Here is a 27156-nt window from a genome sequence, read left to right on the forward strand (position 1 = left end):
AGAGGCTTGGCAACATTGAAATTAAGTCCATCCGAATGACGTTGCAATTGGCAGATAAGTCGACTACCCATCCTCATGGCGTAGCCCAAGATGTTTTGGTTAAAGTCGATAAATTCTTTTTCCCGGTCGATTTTATTGTTATTGATATGGAAGAAGATGATGATGCTCCGCTCATCCTGGGCCGACCGTTCATGAAACCCGCGCGAATGATGATAGACGTTGATGACGGTTTGATGAAGGTGAGAGTCCAAAATGAGGAAGTTACATTCGATCTATTCGAAGCAATGAAGCATTCAAAAGATAGAAATGATAGCTTTCGCATCGATGTGATCGAAGATGCAGTTTTGGAGGTTTCTAAGCATATTCATGAGATATCTCCTATGGAGTTAGCTCTTGACGACTCATTGGAAGTTTTCACAGTTGAAGAAGAGCAAGCTCTTGAGGAATGCTTAAAGGAACTTGATGTTTTAGACGAACTACAACCGTGGGAAGTTGAGGAAGAAGACTTGAAGAAGGAGGTTACTGACGAAAAAGCGCCTATTGAATTGAAAATACTACCTTCTACTTTGAAGTATGTATTCCTAGATGAGACCGAAGCAAAGCCGGTCATCATAAGCAACCTTTTGACAAATGATGAAGAAGCCCGTTTGATCAACATGCTGAAAAAAAATCAAGAAGCCATGGGTTGGACTCTTTCCGATCTAAAAGGAATTAGTCCTTCCTATTGCATGCACAAGATCTTGATAGAAGAGGATTTTAAGTCGGTAGCTCAACCACAACGCCGCTTAAATCCTACCATGAAGGAGGTTGTTCGAAAGGAAGTTGTAAAGTTGTTGGATGCGGGAATGATTTACCCGATCTCGGATAGTCCATGGGTTAGTCCTGTGCATGTGGTTCCGAAGAAAGGTGGAATTACCGTGATCCGAAATGACAAGGATGAATTGATCCCTACTAAAGTTGCAACGGGGTGGCGAATGTGTATTGATTATCGGCGGTTGAATACCGCAACTCGAAAGGATCATTTTCCACTCCCGTTCATGGATCAAATGCTCGAAAGACTCTCGGGCCAACAATACTATTGTTTCTTGGATGGCTATTCCGGGTATAACCAAATTGCGGTTGACCCGGCCGATCATGAAAAGACGGCTTTCACATGTCCGTTTGGAGTTTTCGCATACCGAAAAATGCCCTTTGGGTTGTGCAATGCACCGACGACTTTCCAACGATGTGTGCAAGCCATTTTTTCCGACCTTATTGAGAAAACAATGGAAGTCTTCATGGATGACTTCTCGGTATTTGGTGGGTCCTTTAGTCTATGCTTGGCAAACTTGAAAACTGTGCTTGAAAGATGTGTGAAGACCAATTTGGTGCTTAATTGGGAGAAGTGTCACTTCATGGTGACCGAGGGGATCGTGCTTGGCCATAAAGTCTCTTCAAGAGGGCTTAAAGTTGATCGAGCTAAGGTTGAAGTGATTGAAAAGTTACCTCCTCCGGTGAATGTGAAGGGAATCCGAAGCTTTTTGGGGCACGCCGGGTTCTATCGGCGCTTTATCAAAGACTTCTCAAAGGTGGCTAAGCCTTTGAGTAATTTGCTAGCTAAGGACCAGGTATTTCTCTTAACCGATGAATGTTTGCAAGCTTTTGAAACTTTGAAAGAAAAATTGGTTACCGCTCCAATTATAGTCGCTCCCAATTGGAATTTAAATTTTGAGCTAATGTGTGATGCGAGCGACTATGCAATTGGAGCGGTACTTGGCCAAAGAAAAGAAAAAAAAATTCATGCGATACATTACGCAAGTAAAGTTCTTAATGAGGCTCAAATAAACAATGCCACAACTGAAAAAGAATTACTTGCGATAGTGTATGCGCTTGAAAAGTTTAGATCTTATCTTATAGGGTCTAAAGTCGTAGTGTATACCGACCAAGCGGCGATTAAATATTTGCTCATCAAACCGGGTTCGAAGCAAAGGCTCATCCGTTGGATCCTCTTGTTGCAAGAATTTGATGTTGAAATCAAAGACAAGAAAGGATCGGAAAATTTGGTGGCGGATCATTTATCCCGCTTGGTGAATGTGGAGGTTACCGCGTCGGAGAAGGAAATCCGGGAAGAATTTCCTGATGAAAAACTATTCAAAGTTCAAGTTAGGTCGTGGTTTGCAGACTTTGCAAACCACAAGGCTAGTGGTTTTGTGCCTCCCGACCTAACTTCAAACCAAAAAAGGAAGTTTCTTTCGGATGCCAAGTATTACGTATGGGATGACCCGTACTTGTTTAAGTTGGGTAGTGATAACCTTTTAAGGAGATGCGTTACTGGCGATGAAGCGCAGAGCATCCTTTGGCATTGTCACAACTCGCCTTACGGCGGACACTATAATGGGGTGAGAACGGCCACTAAAATCCTTCAGTCAGGATTTTATTGGCCCACTATTTTCAAAGACGCACATACCCATGCGCAAAGTTGTGATAGTTGCCAAAGAAGCGGTGGGATTGGTAAGAGAGACGAGATGCCTCTCCAAAACATCCAAGAGGTCTAAGTATTTGATTGTTGGGGCATTGATTTTGTAGGACCATTCCCACCCTCTTATGGTAACAAGTATATGCTTGTCGCAGTTGATTACGTTTCTAAGTGGGTTGAGGCGATTGCCTCACCTCGGGCGGATGCGAAAACGGTGATAATTTTTTTGAAGAAAAACATATTTTCCCGTTTCGGAACCCCCCGAGTGTTGATAAGTGACGGAGGGTCACACTTTTGTAATGCACCGTTGGAAAGCATTTTAAAACATTACGGTGTATCACACAGAGTGGCATCTCCGTATCACCCACAAGCTAATGGGCAAGCCGAGGTCTCTAATCGTGAGATTAAGAGAATTCTCGAAAAAACTGTGTCAAATTTGAAAAAAGAGTGGTCACAAAAATTGGATGAAGCGTTATGGGCATACCGTACCGCCTTTAAAGCTCCAATTGGCCTAACTCCTTTTCAATTGGTGTTTGGTAAAACTTGCCATTTGCCGGTTGAATTGGAGCACAAAGCCTTGTGGGCTCTGAAATTTTTAAATTTTGAAAATGATTTGGCCGGTGAGAAAAGGAAGGTGCAACTGCTTGAGTTGGAAGAGATGCGCAATGCCGCATATCACTCAAGTTGGTTGTACAAAGAGAAGGTAAAAAAATACCATGACAAAAAGCTCCGAAAGAAAGAATTTGTGCCCGGACAATTGGTCCTCTTGTTCAATTCCAGGTTGAAGTTATTCCTCGGAAAGTTGAAATCAAAATGGTCTGGGCCATTTTGGGTCAAAGAAGTTAAGGAGTACAAAGCTATTGTCATTGAGGACCTGGAAAAGAAGGACAGTTGGACCGTTAATGGCCAACGTTTGAAGGTTTATCTTGGCGGTCATGTGGATCGCGAGAGCTGTGTTATTCCTTTGGATGCTCCTCTGTGAGCATCACACCGTCGAGCTTAGCCGACGTTAAACAAGCGCTTGTTGGGAGGCACCCCAACATTGTAAGTATTTACAGTTTTTCTGTTCTGTTGTAGTGGGATTCCAATTGTTACAACCTTGCTGAAATGTACCTGGAATGCTGTCTTTGAAAAGGCAAATGCTGTCATGCTCGCTTGATGCTCGCTAGGCGAAGCAGTAGCGAGCAGATTCGCTAGCTGCTCGCTAGGCGAAGCAGCAGCGAGCGCTGCGTGACAACACTAATTAAATCTCAGCAGGCCATGCATTTTGGGCCCAAACAAAATTTCTTTTTAACAACTCTGCTCTCACGAACACTCAAGCACTCTATCACTTTTTCATCTCACTCAAACTTTAAACCCTAACATTGCATCCCTAACCTCTTGTGCATTTCAAATTCAACAGATCTCAAATCAGGTTTGCCTCTTCTTCATTACTTTCTGTTTCTTTCTGTTTCCAAAATTGCTTGAAATTTCTGAACATAAGACATTTAGGATGAAGTTGTGGTGTGGGAAACTTTAGGTTTTGCATGTGGGGAACTTTAGGTTTTGAATGTGGGAATTTTAGGTTTTGCATGTGGATTTGTAATTACATATAGCATAGAACGATTCATTTCTTGATAGATCCTTTTGTTCTGAAATTGACACCATGAGAGACTTGGGTTTTTGGAAAATTTCACTGAAAATACTGCAGGACCCAAAAACCCGTAAGGTTCGCTAGCAACTCGCTAGGCGAACCAGTAGCGAGCATTCGCTGCCACTTCGCTAGGCGAAGCAGCAGCGAGCATGGCAGTAGTTTAAATTCTGTGTTGCTTTCTAATCTGTTTTTGTGTTGTGTTGGTTTCCTCTCTATGTTTTGCAGATGGAATCCAGATCCGGAGCTTCAAAGAAGAGAAAGGGAGGGAACACTTCCCGTCCCGTAACAATACAATTTGACACCGACAAGTTTGTCGGCCCGAAGCAAGCTGCAAGATACGTTGCTTTGGAAAAGCGGAAAATTCTACCGGAGAAGAGATTCATCATCAACCCTGAAGGCACGAACTGAACATTCGCCGGGTTGATAGACACCAAAAAGTGGGATCGGTTAATTTCCCCCCTTGAGCATTATGATATCGCAACGGTGCGTGAGTTCTATGCGAACGCACTGCCGGATGATGACGAGCCATTTACATGGACATCTAGAGTGTCCGGCCGTCCTGTTGCATTTGATCGGGATGCAATTAACCGTGTCCTTGGTGAACCGCTCCAACTGGGAGCCGAGGAGAGAGACATCTACCACACATAATTAAGGCTTCACCGGGATACGGATGCAATTTCTGCTGCCCTGCTTTTGAGAGGGAGATCAGTTGAGCTGAACCCATCTGGGGTTCCCATGAGATACCATAGGGAGGACATGACTCCATTGGCTCAACTGATCCTGCTGTTGGTTCTGACAAACATCAAACCTAAGTCCCACACTTCTACCGTGCCGATCCCAGTGGCACACTTGGTACACTGTATCCTCACTAACGTCCAGATCGATGTGGCGAGGATTATTGCTTTGGAATTAAAGTCCGTGATTGAAAGCGGGCTGAAGGCGGGGGCACGAGTGAATTGTCCCCTGGCTTTCCCTTGCCTAATCATGAGTTTGTGCGTGCAAGCGAGGATGAGACTACCCTCTAGGGGTCAAGTAAGGATCCCAACGCCCATTGATGACCGTTACGTGGCCAAGTATTGCAGGGCTAAGAATGTTAGAGGTAGTTCAGCTGCTGAGGGTACCCGAGCTTCTGATGGCCCTGGTACTTCTACTCTCGGACCCGATCCTTACCAGCAGGCTGTCTGCAATTACAACTGGGACTGGATGGCGGCAACTCAGCGTGCCATGCTCGATATGCACGATTCTATGCAGCTGTTACAGCTGCAGGGACGTGACCCCACCGGTGATCACTCATTGATGACGCGTGAGCAGTTTCTGCTTAACACTAACTGGCCTGTGGACAGGCCTGTGTTTGGAGAGGGGGCGGGTGCTGGTGCTTCTTCTGGTGCTGCTGATGGAGATGGTGATGATGATGATGATGATGATGAGGCTACCGGTTCTGAAGCCGGTAGTGAGGAGGGTTATGAGTCCGTGGAGGGCTAAGTTATTGTATTTTTCATTTTATGTTTTATTTCTATTGTATTTTCGGATTGGTGTATTTTTATTTTGGCTATGTACTTTTGGGGTGTTTTGTCCCCCATGAACAATTTTAAATTTTGAAGTTAATATTATTATTTATGTTTTAAATTCTGTTTGTTTTAATAAATTTTTGGTTGGTTGAGTGACAAACCTTCTAGATTGGTTGCTCCTCAAAGAAGTACCCAATGAAGGTGCATCCGAGCTTGGATGGCAATGATAAGAATAAACAAGTGAATAATGCTAAGGTACATGGTTACCTCCGGCTAGAATTTTAGAATGCATTAAGAACTTTACTCTTTTTGGTAATTGAATATTGTCTTTTTGCAACATAATTGAATGAATGTTTCATCTAGGACTTAAAACCACAAATTGTGAGGAAACCTCCATTGTACACTTAAATGCTGGATTCTAATAAGTTTTGTTGATTCATTTGATTCATGCTTTGTCTTTTATTATTGTGAATATGTGGAAGCAATTAGAAATGATCAAGGCACTTGTTTTTCTATCGAGCACAACCAGTTCCAAAAACAACTTACCTGTGAGCAGAGAGAGTATTCGTTAACCCCTTTGAGCTTAAACAGTTGAATCTTAGCTTGAAATAAAGCGAGATTTCAAAAATCTTTTTCTTGAAACCCGAAAACTTTTGATAATTGTTCTTTTGCCGTAAAAAGTCATAGAGCATTCACTTAGGGTGAGTAAGAAATAAGTTGGGGAGAACGAAAATGAGAATCGGTAAGTGCCACAACTCTTGAAAAACCGAGCAAGCATAAAAAAAAACACAAAAATATATATGTATATATAACATAGAAAAGAGAAACATCTATTTTGTAAATATGATATGAAAGAAAAGAAAAAAAATAGAGAAAATAAAAATGAATGCTTGCTTGGAAGAAAAATAGTGAAAAAAAAAATTGAGTTGTGAAATAAGAGTTATGAAGGTTTCAAATGAGAAATAAATGGAACGAAGTTGAGATGTGTGAATAATGTATAGTGAATGTCTCTTTTGCGTCGGCAATTTCGTTTTCAATGGCCTTAGAAATGACCCTTGTTTGTTAACCTAACTAAGCTTCAACCGAAAAGCCCTTAGTGATCTTCGTGCTTCCACATTACCATTTATAATTGTTAGACATTGTATGAATTGAATTGATTTCTTCATTGTTTGTTAGAGAGTGAGATTATTCCCGCGGTTGCAAACGCGTAATTTCTTCAATCCTTATTCGAAGAGGAGAGATAGGGTGATTCATTCAAGATAATATTGTTGTAGATAGATACATATTTCGCATTGCTACTAAGTCTTAGTTCTTGTGTATTATTTTATTCGAACCGTTGGAAATTTGTATCTGCTGATTCGCTTGTGTTTGAGCCGTTTTATCCAACTTCGGAGAAACCTTTCTCTTAAAGCAAATCCTCTTGTCCTTCAAGAGGCATACTTTGCTTGAGGACAAGCAAGAATCTAGTTGGGGAGAGTTGTTAGATACCCAAAAGTGCTTATTTGAGCTATCAAATATGGGTATCTTTCACTCTATTTCCTTGCTAAAGTGTTCGAAACCACCTTTGTTTTAGATGAAATGCAATACAATGATAAACTATCTTGGTACCTTTGATTTGTGTGTTATTGTGCAGGAAGTAGGCATGAAATAATAGAAAATGAAGACACAAGAAATTTGGTAAAGGGATCAAATAAAACAAGCATTCATCAGCTTGCTCGCTAGGCGAGGGCTGTGGCGAAGGACTCGCTAGGCGAGCGTCCAGCGAGAGCCCAGCGAAAAGCTCCAGTATTTTACAGTGGCCAACATCACCACACTCGCTATGCGAGCTTCCAGCGAGGTGTGTGGCGAACACGTCCAGACTTGGTGAAAAGCGCAGCCAGCATTCACTCGCTAGGCGAGCCATTAGCGAGCTCCCAGCGAGCATTCCAGTAGCAAAACCTCTCAACCTCGCTGGAGCGAAGGTTGAAGCGTGGGCTTCGCTAGGCGAAGGTTTTGTTCGCCTAGCGAGCATGACAGCCCAGTAGCAACTCTATAAGTAGCAAGGGCTACTTTTTGGAGCCATACCTTATTTTTCCATACTTTTGTACTATTTTAGATATTTTCCAGTTTTTGCTCTAGAGATCTTTTGTGACCTAGAAATCATTGCTCTTCATCTCTTAACCATCTTTCACAAAAAGAAGGTGGATTCCCATCCAATCTCGATTATTCGACTCGGATGTTGATCAACCTTCTTCCGAAACTTGTTGACCAAGCTACCATGAAAATGAGTAGCTAAGTCCTTCATTTTGTCAAGGTTAGATGTAGATGATCATTAGCTTTGTGTGTAAATGTAAGGATCTTCATTTGTAAACTCTTTAATGGTGAATATATGGTGAAAAATTTGTTCTTATTGAAAACTCTTTGTGTTGGTTTATGATCGAGAGATGTTTACCAACTCTTAACCTAGGTTTTCATCCAATCTTGTTTGTTAGCTAGAGATAGTAATGAATGATTTTGTTCACCATAAGGTTGAACCAAAAAGTTGTCATTTTGATAGATTGTGTTAGAGATAAACAATGGATCAAAATGGGAAAACTCACAATGTGTGTTAGAGATAAACACATTGGGAGGACTTTGTGAAATAGTTTATCATCTAAAGGAGTTTATAAGTTTTATTGATCGAACATATACATGCAAAGTGATCGTCGAACCCTAACTTTGGCAATATTTCTCAAATATTCAAACCAAAACTTTTACCGCATTTTATTACACTTTTATGCAAGATACCGTGACAAACACCAAAACCCCATTTTTACCTTAAGCTAAGATTAAAACAACTATCGAAAGGCGGTGATATCTCACAATCCCTGTGGAGACGATAACAAAAACCCGACACTTAAAATTACTTCCAACAATATCCGCACCCTGTAACACGGTGGGAGAACTGACTTTAGTTAAATGTTGCGGATAGCAAGAGTCGCCACCGACTTTTATTTTATCCAAAAGGAAAGGACATAAAAGAACAGGAAAGACCTTAAAAAGATTTTGAGTTCGGGGGGTAGGTGTCGCATCACGCGAAAAACCGGCGGGAAAACAAGAACAACAGAGCCGTCACCGTGCGTTATTTATCCCAAAAGAGGGAAAGGAAACGCTCAGAGTAAACCTGGAAAAGACATGGTCTCGCGACCAAAGAGAATGGGATCGGGAGTCGGTTATGCGAAGGGAAGGTATTAGCACCCCTACGCATCCGTCGTACTCGACGGGATCCACGCACAATAGAAAGGAAAATGGTTGCTAAACACTGCTCAAACACACACACACTGGCTGAAAGAGACACAAGAAAACAAAAGAGACTGACTCGGCGGGACATCGCATCCTGGGCCTACTTAGTCTATCAGGCATAGACATCAGAGTCAAAGTAGTTCGGACTGGGGAAACGACACATGCTCGCTAGGATGTCGCATCCTATGCATACGTATCTCCTTGGACGAAGGAGAATCAGAGCATTCGTAGCTCGGCTGACACGCACACAAACAGACACAGGCAAAGGCAAACGTGGAGCCCGAATGCCAATCACTGGACTTACATCAGCATCCGAACCAAACAAGCCCACGATGGAACCCGAATGCCACTCGATGGACTTACATCAGCTTCCAAGCACACGACAACACAAAACAAAGACACAGGCGCCCGGAGAGATCTTCTCATCTCCTGCCTACGTACCTCATCTGGTATGAGGATCAGGGCGACGTAGTTCCCCTACGCAGGGAAAAAGGACTAGCCTAACCAGATAACAGAGGGAGACACAACACTAGGGAGACTACGACTCGAGCCTAGATGTTGTCATGCAAAGTCGTCCCTAAGTTAAGGTTTCTAGCTAACTTGCACAGGAAGCAAGCCTATCCTAAACATGACTTGCACAGGAAGCAAGCCACACCTAACCTAACTTGCACAGGAAGCAAGGGTCTCGATTGCAACTAGGGCAAGAGAAAGGGGAGGTCTCAATCGCAACAAGGGCGAGAGAAGAGAATTAATGTTAGTTGTTAGTCAAACTCGACAAGACATCGCATCTCGTGTCTACGTATCTCATCTGGACATGAGAATCAGAGTTGCCGTAGTTCGGCTAAACTATTCCCGTTGGTTTGTGTTTTTTAAGTGGACAACGTCACTGCGCAATCTACCTGATGCTCGACCTTTGGAGACTTACTCACCTGTAGTAGAAGGAGTTGACGTATCCTTAAGAGGGGATAATGTTTGTTTGTGTTTTAGGAAAGCTCAAGCAAGAAAGGAAGTCCTATACGAAGGAACCATGCTACCTTAATTGACATGCAAACGAGACAACGCGGAGTCTAGCAAACCTAGGGGATACAATCACACCACACAAGCACATACAGCATGAAATAAACACACCAACAAGGGGCTCAAACATCAAGGCTAGGTTTTAGTCGAGGGGTCATATCAACCTCAACAAACAAACCACTGGAATTGGGTAGTGTTAGCTCTTAACCTTGCCATTGAGGGGCTAAGGTGAAGCAGATGAAAGGTGAGTGAAGATGAGACTTCACAGCTCTTATCCCTGGCCTGGGAGAGCTTAAGACAAGAATGTGTGGGTTCAGAAAGTGGGAACCCTTCTACACATTTAAAACTGACTCAACTGTACAATTGTACAAGATCTTGGGTTTGTATCTGCAATGCATCAACACAGTGGTGTGAGCAAAGCAGATGACACACAGAATAGCAGGGGATAGGTTGCATATCCCTTGGGTTCTGCCAATTGCCTCTTCACTTAGGAGGTCTTTGACTCTATACAGGGACAAATGTAAACAATCACAAACATTGCCTCTTAAGGAGGACTTCAGACAGGTGCCTGGCCAAGTAACAGGCCAGGTCTTCCAGACTACATGAAGATAGAAAGGTATACCTCAATGCAAATTGCTTATCAAGCAAATCAAAGCAAAAGTTCACAAGGAACTGAGCAACTAAAAGCACCTGAAACCAGTCAGACAACATTAGTACACAACTTCAAAATTAAAGCAAAAGGAAACAGATATCAACCAGTCAACACAAACAAGCTAAGTGTGCAATGCACAAGGCTCAAGGCATGTGAGCCAAGCAACCTACAAAACAAATAGGTTAGTCATGATAAACAATTAAACTTAATCAACTTGTATTGATCTCTTTGAAGCATTTGTTACTTAACCTGAAAAAATGAACTCAAATGTGAGTAGCAGGACCACTAGGGCAAGCCTAGGGTCAAAAGAGAATGAGAAAGGCAAAACAGCAAGTGGCAAGTATCCAAAATCAAGTTCAAACAATCAAGAAACAAACCCAAGTGGTTTCACATTCACATCATTCATCATTATCATTTCATGAGCAAATTAGGTCAAAGCATGGCATATGGAAGCTCATAGAAGTCAACAGCAAGACTTAACTCAAAACCAATCACAAACAATTCCAAAAATCATCAAATAAATCATGATCAAACATAATCCATAGCATGGTATGCATGTCAAATTTCAGCTCAATTGGATCATGGGAAATAGTTCAATGAAAATCAGAAAGGCAAGGCAAGTTTAAGCATGCTCAAAGAAGTCAACCAAACATGCATCAACTTGCAAAAATCATAAATCAGGGATGGCATATGAGAAATGAATGGGACTAAAACCATGGCAAAGCTTAGGATGTCTAGTAATCACATGTAAAATTTCATGTCCATCTAATAAAGTATGAGCATTTCACAAAACAAATGGGCACATGTGTCACAAAAAGTCAACATATGATCAAACAGGGGACAAAAATCTCAATCAAATGGAAAATGCCATAATCAAATCAACAAAAAATCATATGTAAGCTAGACATCCAAGAGTAGGTTCATGCAAAAATTCAGATCAGTTGGAGGTCAAGAAGCATGGTATCAAAAATCATGAAGTTGGATATCAATGGTGTGACACAAATTGTCACACCCTAATTCAAAAAATCATAACTCATAAACCAGCAATGATAAATTCACAAACTCTACACCAAAATCACCATGAGTGTGTCTAGTTTAAGCACAACAAATTTGGAAGCCATTGGATAAAGTATCATCATTTCACAAATGTTTTGGCAAAGGGTACAAAAATTGGGCACATGAGCAAAACCCTAATACCAAATAAAATCCATTCATCAAAAAAATCAGGAAAAAATATGACAATTAAGTAGAGGTTATGATGAATCAAATGCAAAAAATCCCATCAAAATTGGATCAAGCATGATGAACTTATGATTTTTGCAAAATGATGATCAAAAATGAAATAAATAATGAAAATGACATGAGTTTAATGAGACAAGGGCACGGCTGATGGCAAACTTGTAAATAAGGGCAAACTTATCCAAAACGCAGCGTTTTGCATACAGAAAGGAAATAAGCTGATTGGTCATGGGGCAATGGTACAGTACGGCTCATGCAAACAAAATGTCCAAAACGTGAAATCTGGAAATGGCACTAGGGTTTCACATACAGTAAGAACTTCATCTTCTCCAACAATCATGCAAAATTCATTCGCCCAGAAAATGAAATCGAAGATATCATTCAACATATCTAACAACACACATCAACATTCCAATAGCCGTTTTCATTGAAACAAGACATGCATCAAGAATCGAGCAAAAATAGATATGAACAACGAACTTCATTTCCACATAACTTCAAAAATACTCAACCATTTTTAGTGGTTTAAGTTTCAGAATGACCAGCATAGCAAGCTCTACATAAAGCATAGCATCATTTCAAGAAATGAGAGATTCGAAATACATACCAGATTTGAAGAGCTGAGTTGGATTGTGGTTGTTTGGTCTCAAATGGTTGAAACAGACGAACCACGATGCTCTAGATGGTGAATGGTTAAGGAATTTTGGCTCAAGAATGCTTGGTTTGGCTCAGAACTAAATCTGCCATGGAAGGAGCTTGGAAGAACAGTCCATGAATCCTTGCTTACAGTTGAAAGATAGTGTTTGCTACAGCTCCAAAAACGATGGAATATGATGGAACAATCGACCAAGGCTTGTGTTCTTTGAAAGTTTTCAGCAAAAATGCCAAATGAAGAAAAATGAGTGTGTTTGAGAAAATGAGGTTTTCTGTTGGTGAGAGTGGCTGCTAGGGTTTCTTTCAGAGAGAAAATGATGTATATATACTCTGTTTAATGGTACTAATCAAGGTTAATGAAAAAGTGGAATTGGAGTTGGTAAAAAGTGTCCTTTTGCTAATTTCACTCAAGTGGCATGGTGCATGAGCTGTAGCTGCGAAAATGGGCCTTGAACATGTCCAAAATATGATTTCTAGTCATTCTCAATTGGCCAAAATGATTAAAAATGGTTATTTTAAAAAGTCAAATTTCAACCTCACTTGAAATTAATTCATGTAAGTTCAAAAATGCCATTTTGATCTATGATGTTTTGGTGAATGATGGTTGCATATTTGGAAAGAGGGGATCAAATGTGACTTGTTGCAAAAAACCCCACCCAATTTGGCCAAATGGTTTGAGAGATATGGCCTTTTGAAGTTCAAAAATTTCTGAAAATGATTCGATCATAACTTGCCAACCATACATGGGAATTGAGTGTTCTTGGACTTTTTGGAAATGGGAGAACAAGATCTTCAACTTTCATGTTAGGCAAAAATTCATTTGAAGCTTGTATCATGATGTAAGTTTGAGGATCAAGACTTTCCATTTTTGGCAAATTCCAATTACAGGTCAACTTTCTATTTTTGGAAATTTCTTGTCTAGCTTCAAATTCTTCCATGATGATGTTTGACATGTTATATGAGGCCTATATGGACATGAATGAGCCCTTTCAAACCAAATTCCACCTTGAAATCCATAAAATCAAGCCCAGTTGACCAAGGTTGACTTTTTAGGGTTTCTGGTAAATTGTGCATTGACTGATGACTTCTGAACATCCAATCCTTGACCAAAACACTTCCAAAGGATCCCTAGGTCATGTGAACATGTTGGACCAATCCTAGGGTCTTGTCTCCTTGGAAATTGTACTTGCTTGCTTGACTGACTGATCTCCTGACCAGTTTGACCTAATCTGTCTGATGACCTTGCACTTGGGGCAAAGGACAATGCAATGCTATGCAGTGGACTATGTTAAATGTTAATGACCTAATATGATAATGTATGTACAATGATAGGTGCAAATTTTGAGGTGCTACAGCTGCCCCTATTCAATCAGCTGGGAACCCGAACGGATGATAGCAACGGCTGTCAGACTTTCAGGGTAAACAGGGATTGAATACCAAGAACCGTAGAAATTTGCACTCTGCCGGATATGATACAGGAAGAACCACGTCATTTACCGATGACGCCTGCCATTGACAACTTCAGAAAAGCAAAACCATTTACTGATGGTTAGAAAACTGGTAACTTGATATTTACCGATATCAACTTCAGCAAGACCATTTACCGATGGCTGCTGCAAAGAAACTTGACATTTACCGATATCAACTTCAACTCGACCATTTACCGATGGCTACTGCAACTGGGAATCCGATATTTACCGATATCGAAGAAAACGGGGCCATTTGTCGATGGCGGATAAAACTGGGCATTCAATATTTACCGATATCGAAGCATACAGGGCCATTTACCGATGGCGTCTCCACTTGGGGAGGAACAAAATCTTTGTGGTGTAATCAGACAAGACGTTTACCGACGACTTCTGGGGATCTTGATTTTATCAACAAGGAAACAAAGCATGACCAGACATTTACCGATGACTGGAATGAGACTCGACGTTTACCGACATCGAAAGATGATGTTTACCGACATCCAAAAACGACCAGACATTTACCGATGACTGGGGAGAAAACCCGATGTTTACAGACACCGAAACAATGGTGTTTACCGACACCAAAAATGATGACCAGACATTTACCGATGACTGGGGAGAATACCCGATGTTTACAGACACCGAAACAATGGTGTTTACCGACACCAAACAAAGAAACACACGTGGGTGCTGGCATGACACTTACCGGTATCACAAGAACGTCATCTTAGATATGTCAAGGCAAGGTTGACCACTTGCTGGGGATCTCACTGGGGAGAAACAAACTTTCCGTCCTCGGACGGGTGAGGAAATAAACCTCTCTGGGGAATATCAATCCTGAGTGCTGTCAGGAGCCACTGTAGCAGGCGTGCTGCACCGATGTTGAACAAAATGATCCGCCTCTGCCGGGGATATTGTCTGATTGGGTTAACACATGAATGCATATGTTTGAATTTTTCTATGGCGTAATGCTCCATATTGAATGGGAATGCTACGCAGTTTGAGGATGCAATGATCACTAAAATGCAAAAATGCAAAAATGATGAAAAACTCCGGCTGGGGAGCCAAAACTGATCGGGTACTCCAACTTTGCGGGGAGACTCTGCAGGGAGAGCAACGACTTCTCACTCATGTTGGAGAATGGCACTGCTGCTGGGGGGAAGGTAAACTCCGCTGGGGATATCCTTCAGTCCACAGATAGGATAAATGTTGGAGATAAATTCAATGAACCTGCCTCACTCGGGGAGGAAATCGGCAAATACAGGCCTGCTGGGGATAGGCAATCCTTAGATCTGTTGGGGAATAGAAGGCACTATCCACAGACGTCTCCGCAGGGGAACATAGCTCTGATAGCTTCCAAACTTGCTTGGGGAAAATATGCTGCTGAGGAAACGTCCTCACAGATGCCAACCTGAAAAACAGCACAACAAAATGCCCCCAGGGGATACATGGACAAGATACGCTCAAGTGTCCTCAACATTCAAAATGATTTTCAAATGTTTTATCTTTTTGCACGTTATTGTGTAGCCTTCATGTTCTTATATGCAATGCTTATCAAAAATTCGGACGTTTTTGCAAACAAAACAGTAAACATAAAAACAAAAGAGCCATTTATCTGAATAACGACTTTTATTGATTGAAAATGTGCCTGAAGAGGAAAATACATTGGGAAGCAATTCCTAGAAAGAGGTAATTGCGCACAAAAGGAAAAATCTATTCTAATGGCAATGTGAACACGGCATCCACTATTTCCCAATTCTGTTATAACTCACAGATCATCAGTTTTCCTCCCAACTCCTTGCTTTCTGAGAAGAATGACTGGACGGATCACATCTTTCGAGATGGCAGACGACAAAGCTCGATGAAGTACAGACAACTCAGACTGTAGTCTTCGCTTTAATCCCTCTTTTGGCTGGATCGCCCTTTCGGGTTTTCAATCCACCGGGATACCCATTTTTGCCTAAGCCGCCCTTGCGGGTTTTCGACTTACCGGGTGTACAAATTCTTTTTCATTTTATCCCTAATTTTTGCCCGAACCTTTCCTTTCTGTTTTTTGGTTCGCCGGGATGCCCATTTTTGCCTGGACTCTTTTTTTTCTTTTTGTCCAGCGGGTCAATTTATGCGAAGTATTTTTTGACTACATCTGAGTTAACAGGAGACGGAAAGTCTTCACCATCCATAGTTGTAAGCATCAAGGCTCCACCGGAGAATACCTTTTTCACAACATATGGACCTTCATAATTAGGAGTCCACTTGCCCCTGTTATCTGCACCGGGAGGGAGGATCCTCTTCAAAACTAGATCACCGATCTGATAGCTTCGAGGACGCACTTTCTGATCAAAGGCTCGCTTCATCCTTCGCTGATACAACTGTCCATGGCATACAGCTGCTAGCCGTCTCTCTTCGATAAGGCTCAACTCGTTAAACCTTGTTCGAATCCACTCGGCTTCGTCCAGCTTGACATCCAATAAAACTCTCAGAGAAGGAATCTCCACTTCAACAGGTAGGACAGCTTCCATACCATACACAAGGGAGTAAGGGGTTGCCCCGGTCGACGTACGTACTGAGGTACGGTACCCATGCAAAGCGAAAGGCAGCATCTCATGCCAATCCTTGTACGTAACGACCATCTTCTGCACAATCTTCTTGATATTCTTGTTCGCCGCTTCTACAGCACCATTCATCTTCGGTCTGTAAGGAGAAGAATTGTGATGTTCAATCTTGAAATCTTTACACAGCTCCTTCATCATCTTGTTATTGAGATTCGAACCATTGTCAGTGATGATTCTCTCAGGAACTCCATAACGACATATGATTTCTTTCTTGATGAACCGGGCAACCACTTGTTTGGTAACGTTAGCATAGGAAGCTGCTTCCACCCATTTGGTGAAATAGTCAATCGCTACCAAAATGAAGCGATGTCCATTCGAAGCAGTAGGCTCAATCCTCCCAATCATATCAATGCCCCACATGGCAAACGGCCAAGGCGAATTCATGACATTCAGAGGGCTTGGTGGTACATGCACCTTATCAGCATAAATTTGACACTTATGGCACTTCCGAGCATACTTGAAACAATCGGATTCCATAGTCATCCAGTAATAACCCGCTCTCAACAATTTCTTAGCCATTGCATGTCCGCCGGCATGAGTACCGAAGGAACCTTCATGAACTTCCTGCATTAACATGTCCGCCTCGGGTCTGTCCACGCATCTGAGCAAGACCATGTCAAAGTTTCTCTTATACAACACATCATCCTGATTCAAATAGAAGCTTCCAGCTAGCCTTCTCAGGGTTTTCTTGTCATTCTTCGACGCACCTTCAGGATACTCCTGAGTCTTGAGGAAGTTCTTGATGTCATAATACCACGGCTTCTCATCCATCACAACAGACTCGGCTGCAAACACATACGCAGGCCTCTCGAGTCGATTCACCGCAACATGTGGCACATGATTCCACCAATGAACTTTGATCATAGACGACAAAGTAGCCAAGGCATCAGCCATTTGATTCTCATCCCGGGGGACATGATACAACTTCACCTCCTTGAAGAACGTCAGTATTCTTCTGGTGTAATCTCTATACGGAATCAAATGCGGCTGGTTCGTATTCCAATCTCCGTTGACTTGATTGACCACTAGAGCGGAATCTCCACATATGTCAAGACTTTTGATCCTCAGATCAATGGCTTCTTCTATCCCCATGATACAGGCCTCATACTCAGCTTCGTTGTTGGTGACGTCAAACGTCAATCTGGCAGAAAAAGGTATATGAGCACCTTTGGGATTGATCAGCACCGCACCCACACCGTTGCCGTTCATATTCACAGCCCCATCAAACATCAGTGTCCATTTGTCATCCGGATCCGGTCCTTCCTCGACAAGAGGCTCTTCGCAATCTTTCATCTTAAGATACATGACGTCTTCATCAGGGAATTCAAACATCATAGGCTGATAATCTTCAATCGGTTGCTCGGCGAGGTAGTCTGACAGAACACTACCTTTGATGGCCTTTTGTGACGTGTACTGAATATCATATTCTGTTAGAATCATCTGCCAACGAGCAACGCGTCCGGTGAGAGCCGGTTTCTCAAAGATGTACTTCACTGGATCCATCTTAGAAATCAATAAGGTAGTATGGTTCAACATATACTGCCTCAGTCGGCGAGCAGCCCAGGCCAAAGCACAGCAAGTTTTCTCGAGCAGTGAATATCTTGTTTCACAGTCGGTAAACTTTTTGCTAAGGTAGTATATGGCATGCTCTCTTCGACCAAACTCGTCATGTTGTCCCAATACACACCCCATCGAGTTCTCAGTCACTGACAGGTACATTATCAGAGGTCTCCCTGGAACTGGAGGTATAAGGATTGGAGGTTTCTGTAAATACTCCTTTATCTTGTCAAAAGCTTTCTGACAATCATTATTCCACCTGATTGCTTGATTCTTTCTTAGCAATTTGAAAATTGGTTCACACGTGGCAGTTAGGTGAGATATGAACCTTGCAATGTAGTTCAATCTCCCTAAAAACCCACGGACTTGCTTCTCCGTTTTCGGTTCAGGCATCTCTTGAATAGCTTTGACTTTCGCTGGATCAACCTCAATCCCTTTCTCACTGACAATGAAGCCTAAAAGCTTCCCTGATCTCACCCCAAACGTACACTTGTTCGGATTCAACCTCAGCTTGAACTTTCTCAACCGATCGAACAGCTTCTGCAAGTTAACCAGGTGCTCCTCTTCTGTCTGCGACTTCGCAATCATATCATCTACGTACACTTCAATTTCTTTGTGCATCATGTCATGAAAAAGAGTCGTCATTGCCCTCTGATAGGTAGCACCAGCATTCTTTAGCCCAAATGGCATCACCTTATAGCAGAACGTGCCCCAAGGCGTAATGAATGTCGTCTTTTCCATGTCCTCTGGCGCCATCTTGATCTGATTATATCCAGAGAAACCATCCATGAAAGAGAATACCGAGGATTGAGCCGTATTATCAACCAATACGTCAATGTGAGGTAATGGGAAATCATCTTTCGGACTCACTCTATTCAAATCCCGGTAATCGACACACATTCTGACTTTACCATCCTTCTTCGGCACAGGAACGATGTTGGCCACCCATGGGGGATAACTCGTAACAGCCAAAAAACCTGCATCCCACTGCTTCTGAACCTCTTCCTTGATCTTAGTTGCCATATCAGGACTCGTTCTACGAAGCTTCTGCTTGACCGAAGGACATCCTTCTCTAAGAGGTAATCGATGCACCACAATGTCTGTATCCAACCCAGGCATATCTTGATATGACCAGGCGAATATCTCCACATATTCTCTCAGCATCTCAATCAGCCTCCTCTTGACAGAGTCCTCTAAAGCAGCCCCAATCTTGATTTCTCTTTTGGCGTCCTCAGTACCCAAATTAACAACCTCCAACTCCTCCTGATGAGGTTGGATGACCCTTTCCTCCTGCTTCAGCAATCTGACCAATTCTGCAGGGAGTTCACAGTCTTCCTCACTCTCCTCTTCAGCTTGGTAGATGGGATTGTCGAAATCATACTGAGCCATAACATAACTGTTCATAGTGAATGCCATAAGATCGCTTCTGCATGTTTAATGCTTTGTTTTAGAAAAAGGGTTCAATAAAGTCACAAAAACAAAAATATTGCCATTTTTATTGTTTTTTTGAAAAAAGATGAAAACAAAAAATAGAAAGACAGGGATCACAAAGTTTGATTGCAAAAATGTCCTTCATTAATGATAATCATTAAAACATGATGAGGCCCTACAATGAATCACTACGCCTTGGGCAGATCGTAGGATTTTCATGCAAAATGAAAAAACAACAGAAAATTACTCTGTCAGAAGAGTAACTTGAACCACTTCTTCAGCCGTCCAGTTGTTGATAGACTCCCCTGGTGCACACGAGCGAACCCAGTTGTCCAAATCACAATCACTGTCACAGTCTTCACTACCGGTTGCAGAGACGTCGCCATGATTCATCAGCCCAGCGCTGGTAAAGGTACTCGGACCCGCTTGACCATTCTGCTCTGCTTGGAGAGGCTCATAACCAACGCCAAATTTGTCTTCTTTGACAGGCAAGTCCACCATCTTGCCCCAGCCTTCAGCTTTGCCGGATTAACAACCTCTTTGGCCTGCTTGTAAGAAGCAATCGAAGCACCCGGCTTCCTCTGATCAGCGTACGCCACTTTCTCAAGAGCCACAGTCTCAAACGCCTGGCATAAGGTTTCGTGGATCTCGCCATCCACCTCAACATATTTGAACGAGGATAGATGACTCACCAGAATCTCTTCTTCACCGCACACGGTCACAATCTGACCGTTCCAGACATACTTGAGCTTTTGATGGAGAGTCGACGAGACTGCCCCTGCTGCATGAATCCATGGACGCCCCAATAAACAACTATAGGCGGGCTGGATGTCCATAACATAGAAGATGATATCGAATACCTCAGGACCTATCTTCACAGGCAAGGTAACTTCCCCACACACAGAACGTTTGGAGCCGTCGAAAGCACGAACGATCAGGTCACTGGGAGTAAGCACAAACCCTTCCACATCAATCTTCTTCAGAATCTGCTTAGGCAACACATTCAGCGACGACCCGGTGTCTACCAATACGTGAGACAACACTGCCCCCTTGCACTCCATGGTGATGTGCAAGGCTTTGTTATGGTTTCGCTCTTCAGGCGTTAAGTCCAGGTTGGTGAATCCTACACCATGCCTGGTGCTCACATTGGCCATCACACCCTCCAGTTGATTGACAGAAATCTCCTGAGGCACGTAAGCCAGATTCAACATCTTCAGCAAGGCATTACGGTGTGCCTCAGAGCACAACAACAGTGAAAGTATAGAAATCTTGGACGGAGTTTGGTTCAACTGATCTACAATCTTGTAGTCACTCTTCTTGATTATTTTCATAAACTCCTCCACGTCTTTCTCAAATGAGCCCTCGGGCGCTTCCTTCTGGACAGGCTCTTCCTCAACCACAGCTTGCTTACCCTTTGCTTTGGCGAGAGCCTCAGCATTATTGTCCCTCAAAGGCTGCGGTGCGAACAGACGACCGCTTCTGGTAAAACCTCCTGGACCCCCTACATTATCCACAGCCGGACCAACAGTTGCAGGAACTCTATTCGGTAAACCAATGGTCACTGGAGTTTGATTCACTGGTCTCGTCTGACTTTCAGCCCTTCTATTACTGCGATAAGCATTATCATACTTCCACGGCACGGCTCTACTATTCTCAACAGCCCTTCTTCCAGACGCAACGATAGTAGTCGGAGCACTGATGGTTACAGGCACTGAAATGGTAACTGGGGTACCATTTGTTGCAGGTGCACTAACGACCCTTTGTCCACGTCCTTCAGACGGTTTAAAGTAAATGGTGATAGTTGACACTGTCCCACGATCTTTTACAGCCCTACTGAATTGCAAACAACCCTCATCCATCATACCCTGGATACCGGCCCTTAACTGGTCGCAACCATTCTCAGATTCTGCACAGCCCAAACAATCCTCATCACAGCCCGAGTAGACACCCCCATTCAGCAGACGGCCCTTCACAACTAACAGAGAAGTCTGAACATCATCAACATTAACAACCAGATTTTCAGCTTCTTTCCCCTCAATATTGTTCACTCTATGCCCACCATGCTGAGGCATAGGGTTGTTTACGACGTTAGGCACTGGAGCGAAGTTGATCGCCTTGGCATCGATCAAATCTTGGACCTTGTGCTGGAAAGCCCGACACTTCTCAGTATGATGCCCTGGTGCCCCAGAGTGAAAGTCACAACGGACGTTGGCGTCGTACCCAGGAGGCAATACTGTAGGCGGAGCCATTGTACGCAACTCAACCAACCCCAACCTGAGTAGTTCGGGCAGCAGTTCGGCGTACGACATGGGTAGCGAATCAAAACGTCGATCAGGCATCCTTTGTCTGGGCTGATACGGACGTTGCTGTTGTTGTTGTTGCGGTTGTTGAACTCTTTGTTGTTGTTGTTGACGAGGTTGAGGTGCCGGAATGGTCACTGCAGCAACCTGACAGCGTTGACTTCTGTTCTGATCTCTGCGGTATTGAACAGCATTAGTTTCACCCTCTCTTCGACGAGGTGCCCCAGCAAACGGCTTCTTAGAAGAAGAGGAACCAGCATCTTGGATCTTCCCAGTTTTAATCAAGCTCTCAGTCCTCTCTCCACAAATGACAACATCAGAAAAACTACCGAATGGGCAGCTCCCCATCCGGTCCATAAACACACCCTGAAGAGTGCCGATAAACATATCTGTCAACTCCCTCTCCAGCATAGGGGGTTGAACTCTAGCAGCCAGTTCACGCCACCTCTGGGCGTACTCCTTGAAGCTCTCTCCGGATTTCTGACATAGACTCTGCAGCTGAGTCCGGCTAGGCGCCATGTCCATGTTATGTTTATATTGCCTCAAGAAGGCCTCACCCAGATCCCTCCAGCATCGGATCGAATCTCTCTTTAATTCCATGTACCAGTCCAAAAAAGCCCCAGATAGACTATCTTGGAAAAAATACATCCACATCTTTTCATCATCGGTATACGCAAAGATTTTTCGATAATAAGCCTGCACATGGGTGCGAGGGCAAGAAGTACCGTTGTATTTATCGAAGGACGGTGCTTTGAACTTGTAAGGGATTCTCAAACCTTCCACCAACCCCATATTGGTAACATCAAAACCGAGAGAATTTTTACATTCCATAGCCCGGATCTTCTCAGCAAGGGCATCAACTTTACGATCCCTCTCGTCAACCCTTCCCAGAACGTCTTCGTCTTCACTGAGCAGAGTGAACATATCCTCTTGTCTGTCAACAATCGGAGCAGGATTACGGGCCGGGGCACGGACCGCTCTGGCATTAGCGGCATCTGGAGCAATGGGTTGACCGTTGATTCGAATTCCCCCCAACTCATCACCTACAGCATAGTTGTTGATGGGTACAGCAGCAGCAACATTGTTATCATTGACCGGGCCTCCCTCTGGCGGAGCATGGTTGACCGGTGGAATTGCAGCTTCTTGTCTCTGAACCAGGGCTCGAAGTTCTTCTTGACCTTGTGCAACCCCTTGCATCATATTCATGAACTGGGCCATGTTAGCCTTCATCACAGCCAACTCAGCTTGAACTTGATCCATACCTCTCTGTTGATTCAGTCTTGTTGAGTAGCGGTGCGGACGTTGATCAGCTATCCTGCCTAAAACAGGAACCAGAGTGAGAAGTCACGACCAAGTACACCTGTTATGCAAAATGATATGAGTATGGTGCTAATGATGCGTATGATGCACATGATATGTTCATTTCTCAGGCATTTAAAGAGCCTGAGTCATCCTCAAAAGATGGCAACCTGCAGCAAGAACAACACAGAAGCACAGAAACAACATACACAAGAGTGACGAGTACAAGGTGAAACCAACAACTTCATCTATATGAGTAACAGGATCATACAACAAAGTCGACCAAGAAAATCCAAACAATCGGAGTACAACAATGAATCCCATCCAACAAGCCTGGAGGTGATTCTCAACATACACATCAAAGATACAAGCTAAGACAAACGGCCTCCCGGAATGAGAGTCTTCAAGTACTGACACTGGTCTATCAACAGGTCACATTCTGAACATTCTGGCAAAAGAGTGATCTTCTCCTTCAGTTGTCGTCTAAGCTCTACCACTTCTCCTCCAAGGTGGTTCTCTGATGCCTGTCTCAAGTCTACTTCCTTCTTCAACTGGATGTCTTTATCTCTGAGTTGCTTCTCCAAGTCTCTGATCTTCTTCTGATAGCTGGCCTCAACTCTCTGCAGCCTCAAGCACTCCCGGTGTTCTGCATCTAACATGCTCTCCACCTCCTCGTAGGATCTCTTCTTGCTTCTCAGTCCGCTAGCATCTTCTCCTCGCACCCCTCTGAGTTGATGAGCCAAATTCAACCTATCAGCTTTGGCTTTGTACAACTCCATCCGGGTATCTTGCTCCTTCTCTCTCAAACGGCGATTCTCCATCAGGGCTTGTTTGTAGTGCTCCACAGGCACACTCTCAGCAAGGATGAAAGGTGGTTGCTCCTGCAACGGCTCCATCCTATCGTAGGGTAACAACAAAGTTCCTACTCTCTCCTTGACCCAATCAGTGTAATCAGGCATAGCAACGACAAACTTCTTCCCTAAGACAGATCCATCCTTCACACCAATAGACTTCCAAGCTCTCCCTATCTGCTCCAATCTGGCCGGGTCACTCCGCTTCTCAAAATACACACTTTCAGCTACCTCAGCCTCAAGTGGTCTTCCCTTCATCACAAACCCCAACTGGCGAAGAGAAAGAACCGGGTTGTAATTGATGCAACCCCTAGTCCCTACGAGTGGCACATTACGGAATCCTCCACAGCTCATAATGACGTTACGCACATCCATCCGGTAAGATTGCCACCTGATATCATAGGAGGTAAGAGACATAACCCTCTGAGTCCACTTATGCGTGCTCTGAGCATCCACAAAAGGTCCACTGACTGGCAGGAGAGACAAGAACCATCTGAGCAAAAGCGGGAGACAACACCTGATAGCCCCACCCTTACCATGCCTACTGTGAATAGCATAGTAAGTGTCAGCCAACAGAGTAGGAACTGGATTTCCTCCAATGAAAATACTGACTGCAGCATAGTCAACAAAATTGGGCATACTCGGAAACAGGACGATCCCATAGATCATGACGGCCAACTGAGCATGAAAGGCTTCCCAACTTCCCTTCTCTGCTTCTTCTCTAGCTACCCTCAACAGAAACTTCAAAGGCAATCCTACAACATCCCCACTGGACTTCCAACTATCACTGACTTCCTTGATACCCAAATGGAGAGCTCTGGCAACAACTCTGAAATCAACCTCCTTGGGCACATCCAAGAAAGGAACCTGATACCGGACCGGGACACTCAGCAGAATGGAGTACTCCTCAAGAGTAGGCGCCAACTGATAATCTTGAAAGGTGAAACAATGAAGCTCTGGGTCGTAGAACTGTAGAAGAGTCTGCAACGGCACCGGATCGACTACCATCTTCAACAGTGTCAGAATATCTCCATACTGGTCAACAAACCCCTTCTGGTTACCACTGGTCATAAGGTTGCTCAACTCAATCAGAGACGTCAAAGGTTCACGGTGAAAGCTGTAGGAACAAGTCTTCCGCTTCAACTCTGGGACTGTTGCCATCTCTATCAGTGAACAAGCTCTGGAATGTACCTGAGAAATGATATGCATGCAGGGATTAGTTTTTTTTTTTTTTTATTGCGTATTTTTTTGAAAATAAACATGTTATGATGCAAATGATGCAGACAAGACTGGTTGACTGTGTCTCTCGGAACACAGGATCAAAGCTTCGGCTTGAACTCGGAACCACAAATTCCTCTGAAACCCAAAGTCATCTGAGACCCCAAACTTCTGAACCAATAGTCACCAACAGGATCACAAGTCACCAACAAGTCACTAACAAGTCACCAACTGTACCTGTAATAATGATCATTCCCTCCCCACTCACGGGTGTCATCTAGGCCAGGGTAAGGTCGAGAGAAACGCAGCATAAATAACCTTTCGCAGAACATCATCATATACACACCCTAAGTATGTAACGATAATATCCCACCAGGGTCTGAACTGCTCGTGATATCAATGTTCCGCTAAGTGGCGCAATACCACCCGCTTCCCATGAATCACTCTATTCCTAAGTATCCTAGATTTCACTCATGGCCTGGGTATTGGGCCTTTTACCTCATGTAACTCCCACCCCAACAGAGAGAAACAGACAACCAGCCAGCCAGGTAAACAATGAATGAATGCAAACAATAAATGCAAACGATAAATGCACATATATACAAATGAATGCAATAAATAACAGCCAACAGCAACCAAACCCTATCCTAGAGAGCGCTAGGAGAGACTCGCTCAGGGAAGACGGACCAGCACAGGTCAACTTCTCTATATCCCCAGCAGAGTCGCCAGCTGTCGCATCACGCGAAAAACCGGCGGGAAAACAAGAACAACAGAGCCGCCACCGTGCGTTATTTATCCCAAAAGAGGGAAAGGAAACGCTCAGAGTAAACCTGGAAAAGACATGGTCTCGCGACCAAAGAGAATGGGATCGGGAGTCGGTTATGCGAAGGGAAGGTATTAACACCCCTACGCATCCGTCGTACTCGACGGGATCCACGCACAATAGAAAGGAAAATGGTTGCTAAACACTGCTCAAACACACACACACTGGCTGAAAGAGACACAAGAAAACAAAAGAGACTGACTCGGCGGGACATCGCATCCTGGGCCTACTTAGTCTATCAGGCATAGACATCAGAGTCAAAGTAGTTCGGACTGGGGAAACGACACATGCTCGCTAGGATGTCGCATCCTATGCATACGTATCTCCTTGGACGAAGGAGAATCAGAGCATTCGTAGCTCGGCTGACACGCACACAAACAGACACAGGCAAAGGCAAACGTGGAGCCCGAATGCCAATCACTGGACTTACATCAGCATCCGAACCAAACAAGCCCACGATGGAACCCGAATGCCACTCGATGGACTTACATCAGCTTCCAAGCACACGACAACACAAAACAAAGACACAGGCGCCCGGAGAGATTTGCTCATCTCCTGCCTACGTACCTCATCTGGTATGAGGATCAGGGCGACGTAGTTCCCCTACGCAGGGAAAAAGGACTAGCCTAACCAGATAACAGAGGGAGACACAACACTAGGGAGACTACGACTCGAGCCTAGATGTTGTCATGCAAAGTCGTCCCTAAGTTAAGGTTTCTAGCTAACTTGCACAGGAAGCAAGCCTATCCTAAACATGACTTGCACAGGAAGCAAGCCACACCTAACCTAACTTGCACAGGAAGCAAGGGTCTCGATTGCAACTAGGGCAAGAGAAAGGGGAGGTCTCAATCGCAACGAGGGCGAGAGAAGAGAATTAATGTTAGTTGTTAGTCAAACTCGACAAGACATCGCATCTCGTGCCTACGTATCTCATCTGGACATGAGAATCAGAGTTGCCGTAGTTCGGCTAAACTATTCCCGTTGGTTTGTGTTTTTTAAGTGGACAACGTCACTGCGCAATCTACCTGATGCTCGACCTTTGGAGACTTACTCACCTGTAGTAGAAGGAGTTGACGTATCCTTAAGAGGGGATAATGTTTGTTTGTGTTTTAGGAAAGCTCAAGCAAGAAAGGAAGTCCTATACGAAGGAACCATGCTACCTTAATTGACATGCAAA

This window comes from Lathyrus oleraceus, chromosome 2, assembly GCF_024323335.1.
Source record: "Lathyrus oleraceus cultivar Zhongwan6 chromosome 2, CAAS_Psat_ZW6_1.0, whole genome shotgun sequence".
Lineage (NCBI taxonomy): Eukaryota > Viridiplantae > Streptophyta > Magnoliopsida > Fabales > Fabaceae > Lathyrus > Lathyrus oleraceus.